We start from the raw sequence: 8,093 nt of genomic DNA on the forward strand, positions 1-8,093 counted from the left end.
GGCCAGGAGACCCTGGTGATTGTCAGGCAATTTTGTCAGTGCCTGACTGGTGGTTCTTTTCACGTGCAGGCTGCTTGGTGCTTTGTTCCTAAGTCACCTTCATCGACCTGACATCCCAGCCTTTTTGATGATATAGGGCATCGAATCTCATCCGGCTACTTCCTGCTGGCTAGGGGCTCTGGGAGGAAGGGGGTGGCTTGGGTATCGGTTCAGTGGGGAGGTGACTGTAGGGGTGTAGGGGCATCTGGTTGTAGGTCACTCTGGCAATTTCACCCACGTGCTTTCAGGGGAAACTGAGGAGGAAGGGAGCAATCATTAACAGAAGTTCTATTACTAACATAGGAGTGAGAATGGGAGTCAGCCACGCAATGAGGGTGAGTTTAGCCAGCCTGGCCAGGGGTCATTTGCTGGCTGCTGTTTAAACCTTTCACCCAAATGATGGAGGGTGTCGACATTCTATTCAACCAATCCAGTTTCATTGATGTAGCAGCAGCCTTCTTCTTTCAGGAATAGACAGGTTTCTCCTTTGTCTTAGTCAGGAGATCAAGGGCTCAATGGCTCTCTAATGAAACTTGGGTAATACATGTCATTTGCCTTTGTATGGAAGCGAGAGAGGCGGCCAATGCCTCTCCCACTTTCTGAAGTTGTTGTTCAAGATTCTGAGTGGTGGTTACTGCATAACCAAGTCCAGAGGCAGCGAGGGAGGAGGCCAGGGAGAGTCCAACTACTTACTACTGGTGGAAAGATAATCTGTCTTGCCCTGGAAAGGGAGGTGGTGACAAGCCACTTTAATTCAGCCTCACTGTACAGTTGATTGGGGACCAAGGTGGAAGGAACACAAAAAGCCAAGGGCATGTTGAGACTTAGGTTTTTTGTCAGGGTACCATTGCACCAGAAAAAGAACCCGGGCAGAGCAAAGGTTGGGGAAGAAATTTGAATGATCTGGTCACAGGATGCTGAACCAGAGGAAGTGAAATAGCAGGGGAAATTCCCTGAAGAGTTATGAAAAAGAGGTACTTCCTCAAAGGCTGGAGAGGGAGGCCCTTGGGGTCTGGTTGAGGTATTGAGAGGAAGATCAATGGGAATCGCAGTTAATGGAGTACAATCCAAACCGGCGCAGAGAAAACAGTCTGAAATATTATTAACTTTGGATAAATTGAGAAGCTGAAAGCCCTGATGTATTAGGGCCATCATGAGAAGGGTCACCTTTATGATGGGCAACTGCATCCAGCTGGTGTTGGAGTTCCTTTTCTTGCTCCTGGATGGTTATGTGAATTTGAGGGAGCACTTATATACAAGTTCTCCATATTCTGATAGAGGCTGAGGAGTGCTTGGCAAAACCCCAAGAATAAAATTTACCATCAACACCAGAACCCCATTTCAGGTCCCATGGGTCCCAAATAGTTAATTTAGTATATGCTTGTTTCTCATAGCAAGACTTATCTTGGAAGCATTTCTTGCATGAATTATTGCCAGGGACTAGAAGGGAGTTCTCCTTCAAAGAATAGCCTGACAGTTACAAGAAACAGCCCCCTGGGAGACATCCTGCCTGGGAGACACCCTGCAGCCATCTATCTCCCTGAGACATCCTGCGGCCATCTGTCTTCCTGAAACATCCTGTGTTATCTCACCTTGTGCAGACATCCAGCAACTGCCGATAAGAGAGCTTCTCCATCCCCAGCATACAAATACCCCTGTGTGTACAATAAAAGTTTGCAGCTTGATCAGAACTCCTGTCTTGCTGTCATCCTTCTGTGTCTCTTGTCCCTTCATTCCTCCCCATCTAGGTTCGCTGCCCACGTTGATGTGTCCTGCTGGTCGGGACAAATTATAAAGGCACCCACTATAGGTATTAGGCCAGCACTTACGAAATTCCTCAGTTTGATCTGATATGAAGCATAGCATTGCTGCACATAGGTGAGAGGAGGTGGCTCGGTTGAAGCCAGTAACGTTAAGGGTGACTGCCAAATTGCAGCTAGTGGAAGGACAATTGCCTTGACCCATAAACTGAGAGTGGGTGGTGCCATCCTGTTGCCATGTTGATTGGATGTAGAAGCACCATCTGTGGGTTGGGATAGAAGCTTCAGAGAGATTAATGATTAGTAAAAGAAGAAGAGGGTTGGCGAGAAATCTTGAGTTTGGAGGGGCCCCAGCATGGTGGAAGTCTAGGACTGGACATTTGGACAGGTGCTTTCCTAAGGCAGGACACATGGCACCAGGGGGAGTGTCCCAAAAGCTTGGCCACCGTTGAGGCAATAAGTATGACTGAGGGGATCCTGCCCAGTGAGGTTCCAACAATTGAGGCTGCAGCTATTGAAGTAAGACTGTGTCACCTGGTTGAAGAAGGTCTGATTCAGTTCCTGGATGTGCTGGGATGGAGGACAGGGATGGCGCAGGAAGACATAGGTCTGTGGGTTCCCTTAGGAGTTTGTACAGAAGTGTGAGATCGGGCAGGTAGGACACAGGGGGAGGAGGAGTGACTGGAAAGATTTGGTTGATTAAGAAAGGGTGCCCACAGAGTAGCTCAAAGGGGCTCAGGCCTGAGGAGGCTCTAGGGACTGCCCAAATTCTGATGAGGGTCAATGGCAGGAGATTGGGCCAAGACAGCCTGAGTTCAATAGGAAGTGTAATGAGATGATTCTTGAGAATGCCATTAGCCTTCTCCACCTTACCCAAGGATCGGGGTCAGTAGGGGATGTGGAGCCTCTAGATGATGCTGAGGTCTTTGGAGACTAGTTGAACAACCTGAGAAGTGAAGGCTGACTGAATGGAGGCAGGAGTCTGAACCTGGGAATGATCTGCTCGATGAGGATAGAGGTGACAATGTCAGCAGTTTCCCTGGAGGTAGGAAAGACTTCTATCTAACTGTAAGAGAGTGCTATCCCTAAGTCACAAGCAGTTAGATCCTGTGGCAAGGCTTTCCCAAAGAGATGGTGACTGTCCCTGAAGCCTTGGGGTAGGACTGTCCATGTCAGCTGTTGAGACCTAAAGGACACAGGGTCTTCCCATGCGAAGGCAAAGAGGTGATAAGAGTCAGGATGGAGGGGTGCTGTAAAGAAGGCAGCTTTAAGATCCAGGACAGTGAAGCAAGTGGTCAGAGAGGGGATAAGAGAAAGAAGAGTGTCAGGGCTGGAAACCGCCGGGTGGAGGGAATAACCGCCTCATTAATTAGGTGGAGATCGAGGACTAAGCAATAGGCTCCTGAGGGCTTGTGTACCGGCAATATGGGGGTGTTGAGCGGGAGTCAGTAGGGACGAGGGGTCCCTGGGAAAGTGACCAATCTATGATGGGCTTAAGTCCCTCCTTGTAGGTTTTGGAGATGGGAAATTGGGGGTGCGAAGGAAATTCAGTTTGGTGTTTCAGCTAGATATGAACTGGCTTGTGGTGGGAACTAGGACCAGCTTGGAGATGTCCCAGACCTGGGGATCGACTAGGTCAGGGGGCAATGGCACAGTAGGTACTCTCAGGTTATTAGAGAGGAAAGGATTAGAGGCAGAAGAAGATGGGTGGTAGTATTCTTGGGGTGTTGTTGGAGGGTGGCTCCTAGTAGTTGGAGAACATCTTTGCCTAGGAGAGGAATCAGACAGGATGGAATGACCAGAAAAGAGTGTGAAAGGGTGTCCAGGGCACAGGCCAGCTTAGTAATTCAGTTTGGGGAGGAGGGTTTGCCATCAATCCCCATAACTGATGGAAGGAAACAGAGGCCCAGATAGGCAGGCAAGACAGAATAGGTAGCCCCCATGTCCACAAGGAACGTTACGGACTTACCCACTACCTGGAGCATTACCCTGGGCTCGGCACGGGTGGTGGGGGTACCTGAGTCAGCTTCTTCAGTCTTCTGTGATCCCCAATAGTTCAATAGTTCAAGAGAAGGGACTTCCTGGCTGGTCATACCCCCACATGGTGGTGCCAAGGAAGGGCCAGCCATGGGGCAGTTGCTCTTCCAATGTCCTGTCTGCTTACAGGTGGGGCATGGCCTAGAGGGGGCCATGGGTTTGGGCATCCACATTTGAAACAAGCCCCTGGCAGAGAGGAATGCTGGTCCCCCGTGAAGATTTTGCGGGAGCCGTAGGCCTCAGGGCTGCTGCCCAGGCCTTTTTCTGTACTTGAGCCTTCCTGGCTATTTTCACCAGATCTCAGATAGGGGTCTGAGGGCTCTCCTCAGCTCGTTTGAGCTTTTTTCTAATATCATGGGCCAATTGAGTAACGAAATGGGTTGCTAACACTGTAGCCCCAGAGGGAGACTCAGGACCCAGCTTAGTATATTTGGTGAGGGTTGTAAGGTGGTTGAGAAATAAGGCTCTCATCTGGATCCTGGGTGATTTCTCTCAGCTTATCAAAGTCAACCATCTTATTAGAAACCGCCTGCATGTCTGCTATTAGATATCGGACCCTGTGAGCACAGTGACTGCAACCTTGTTGGTCATCTTGATAGTCCCAGTTGGGTTCAGTAAGGGGAACAGCTGCTTCACCTGTGGGGAGAGTCATATCTGTTAAACGAATTTGATCAGCATGATCTCGTGCAGCCTTCTGGATGCAGGCTCGCTCATGGGGGGGATAAGGGTGGAGGACAGAGTGACATGGACATCATGCCAGGTATCAGAATTCTTTAATGTAAGTAGAAGAGTCAGCAGAGAAAGACCCAAGGCACTTTCCAATCTGGGAAAGATCTTGGAGTGAGAATAGGATGTATACTCGGAGGATCCCTTCAGCACCAGCCACTCCCCTGAGAGGACAAAGGAGCTTTGGGTTACCTGGTAAGAGGGTCTGGTAGGACCAGGTGTGGGCACTGACAGGAGAAGAGAGGAGGGGGTGGCGGAGGGGAGGGCTTATCAGTAGAAGAGGTGGGCAGGGGTCCTGGCTGCAGGAGAGGAGGGAGTTGTGGGGAGCAGGGGAGGAGGAGGGGGAGAGGGATGGGGGGGAGGGTCCAGGAGTGGGGGAGGAGGGGGGGAGGGGGGTGCAGGTGTGGGGGGAGGAGGAAGGATTGGCCTGGGTAGGGAGAGGGAAGATGGGAAGGTGGGGCTGAGAGAACCTCAGGTGGGACTGAGGATGAGGAAGAAAGAGTGGAACAATGGGAAAGCGGTTCCCCGCCAGGAGGACTTCAGCCGAGGATCAGCTAGAACAAAGGGGAGGACAGCAGCGGATCACAAAAAGCCTGAGCATTTCTGCCACCTCCCTGTCCGGAGACAGAAATTGTCCAGGCCCAGTGGAGTAAAAGGCCAGGAGGTCACAGCGGAGGTCTTGGCTGAGTCCTAACTTGGCAAAATTTGAATATAAACACCCAAAGGAGAACTCGGTGTTTCCCATGAACTTCTGGCACCCTCAGGGGTGGGTGGGAGCAGAAAAAGGCGTCCCAGATTCTGATCGTGCTCACCAGAGGAACAGGAACGGATAAGGGCTGGGTGGAGGCTGAGGTGTCCCTGCAACCCTCTGGGGGCCCAAACGGATCTGAGTGGCTCACACGAGAACCGGGCTGTCTCCACAGTTCCTGGGGCCTTGAACGGACTGGGTGGGAGTCTATGGCACGTGTGTGACTCATACATAGACTCCCGCGGACAGAGAGGGGCGGCAAGGTCAGGGGAAACTACGGAATCTACCCCACTCCTGTCAGCCTGGATGAAGAGAGGGAAAGAGGGAGCAGCTGAGGAATCTCCCAGTTCATTTGAAGGGGATAGGGGGGCACATTTCAATCCCTTACAGAGTAGCCCTAAAATCCCTCCCGGGTTTTGGCACCAGATGTAAGGTCAGGCAGTGGCAGCAACCAAAAGGAGGCAGATTTTAAAAGGATGCTGAACAAGGCTTTATGGAGAGTTCGCTCCCAGACCAACAGAGCGGACAAGACAAGGGTCTGCAGAGAAATCGCGTCGGGCTGGACCAGACTAGAATTTTTTATTGGGCTTAGGGCAGGAAAGCAGGGCTTGGGAAAGGAAAGGGGGGTTTTAGAGTCCCTTGTCCTACTGGGGTTGGTTGGAGTTAGCTGGCTGAGATCCAGGATTGGCCAGGAGACCCCGCTGGCTGTCAGGCGGTTCCATCAGTGCTGACTGGTGGCTCTTTTTGAGCGCCGGCTGCTTGGTGCTTTGTTCCTAAGTCACCTTTATCGACCTGACACCAACCATGTTGTTTACCTCAACTTCATCCGGTTTACCTCAAGAAGCTTTTCACACTGAAAACTTTAATGCCCATACCTATAAATAAACAGGAGGTTTTTGTTCCCTTTGTTAAATCCAAACTGGATCGACCCACCACGCCCTGCTTTTCACTTATTTCTGTGTCTTTTTTCTCATACCTTTAATGTTTCTAATCTGACTCACCACCCTAGTTTGGGAAAAATGAGTAAATGTCACGCGGGTTGTGAGAGGATTCTCCTGTGACAGGATCCTCCTGCCTCAGGCTCTGGAGATTCTGTTTTTTGCACCTTTGGGTCCTGAGAAGTAGAACCTTGGTGCCACTTGAATTTGTATCTCTGTAGTGATGAGTGATCTAGACATTCTCCACACATTTGGGAGCATCTTCATTTCACAGACTGTCAATTGCAATTAGAGGAGAGAAGGACATTTCCAGCACATGAAATGAGGGGCGTTTGAACAGATGGGAATTCATATCACCCCATCATCGTGAAGGACTCCGGGGCTGCTTTTGCTGAAGCACTGGTCTTCACAGGCTTGGAGGTGCCCTGGGGATCTGTTCTCATGCCTATTCATATTCTCTTCATTTTTTTTCAACTTCTGGTCCTTTGTCCCTGGGTTTTTAAGATTTGATAATTTGTAACAATCGAAATCAAAGTGGTGGATGGGGTGCTGCTCAGTGATAGAGCATGTTCCTAGTGTGTTCAAGGTCCTAGGTTCAATATCCAGCACTGTGAAAAACAGAAAGTCCAATGGTCCATTTTCAGAATATAGTATTTATCTTAATTGAGATGTAAGATCCAACTGTAGTCTTTTAAATTATGACCTTCCCTTTGCCTGCTCCAATTTTAAAATTAGCTAATCATGTAGATTTTGATCCCACTCCTAAGAGGGAGCATGCTTTGGAATAAAAGCAGGTGGAAATCAATGTTTGACTTCTCACACTGATATAGGGTCCCATATGTCACCTAGGGATCATGGCAACTCCTTCCTTAGAGGACGTGCATCCAGCTGCCTCTGTACAACAGCCTTGGGGGCCAGGTTGTGTCTGGGCTGTTCTTCCTGTGCTAACATCTACACCTGTAATCGTTCCGTGGATCTGTGTTCCATTCTTCAACTCAGTGGTTAATTTCATGACTCAATTTCATCAAAAATCTCATGCACTTCATCCTAGCGGCACTGTTACCCTTTTGGTCCAATAGTGCACAATATCAGACAACCCAAGACCCACCAATTAAGAGTTGATTTGCCGGAAACGCCTACCCCAGAGGCTCCAGATGTCCCCTTTTGTTTTTTTGAGACAGTGTTGGATATGGAAAATGACAAACTCCAAAATAGCATGTCCCAGGGAGAGGAAATTAGGGAGAATGCCATACATTGATCCTTTCCCAATACATTTTTTCCCAGTGACAAACAGGCCCCAGGGTGGAGATAACCATCCATCAAGTCTGAAATGGCAGTCTCTGGGAAGAGGCCAAAGCATTGATCCTTCCTTAAACAAATCCTTTCCAGATACCAACCATGGACCCCAGACTCTCCATCTGGCCCAGTAAGATAAATACCAGATACTGATGTTGACCTCAGATCCCTCCTATTTTGCAGAATAAAGACCCCAAATTCCTGAGTGTCCAAACTGACATGCTCATTAATTAAGTCACCTCTCAATATAACCTGTATGAGCCCAGACTTCTCCTTTGGCCAGTGGCTCATTTTCCACCAGGAGAGTGGGTCCATCAGAAGTGTAATTCCATTCCTGATCGGTGAAGTTGGCACCCAGCCCTGTCCTTTTGTGCTAACAGCATCACACTAAGTTGCTAAGGCAGGCTTTGAACTTGCAATCCCCTTGCCTCGGCCTCCTGAGTCACTGAGATGACAGGCACATTATGGATTTCTTAAAATACATCTCCTTTGTTTTATTTAATACAAAAATACACTGTGTAGGTTAGCAGTGCACTGTCAGCTTTAATC

General features: G+C 49.3%; 1 long non-coding RNA gene across 1 annotated transcript; it reads left to right on the top strand.

The window, feature by feature from the left end:
* The first annotated feature begins 2,607 nt into the window (after positions 1-2,607).
* LOC139707039 (uncharacterized) lies at positions 2,608-7,758 on the top strand. Its single transcript, XR_011708644.1, has 2 exons — positions 2,608-2,844; positions 7,533-7,758. It is a non-coding gene; the product is annotated as an uncharacterized lncRNA (long non-coding RNA).
* Positions 7,759-8,093: the final 335 nt, after the last annotated feature.

Source organism: Marmota flaviventris, chromosome 9 (genome assembly GCF_047511675.1).
Source record: "Marmota flaviventris isolate mMarFla1 chromosome 9, mMarFla1.hap1, whole genome shotgun sequence".
NCBI lineage: Eukaryota > Metazoa > Chordata > Mammalia > Rodentia > Sciuridae > Marmota > Marmota flaviventris.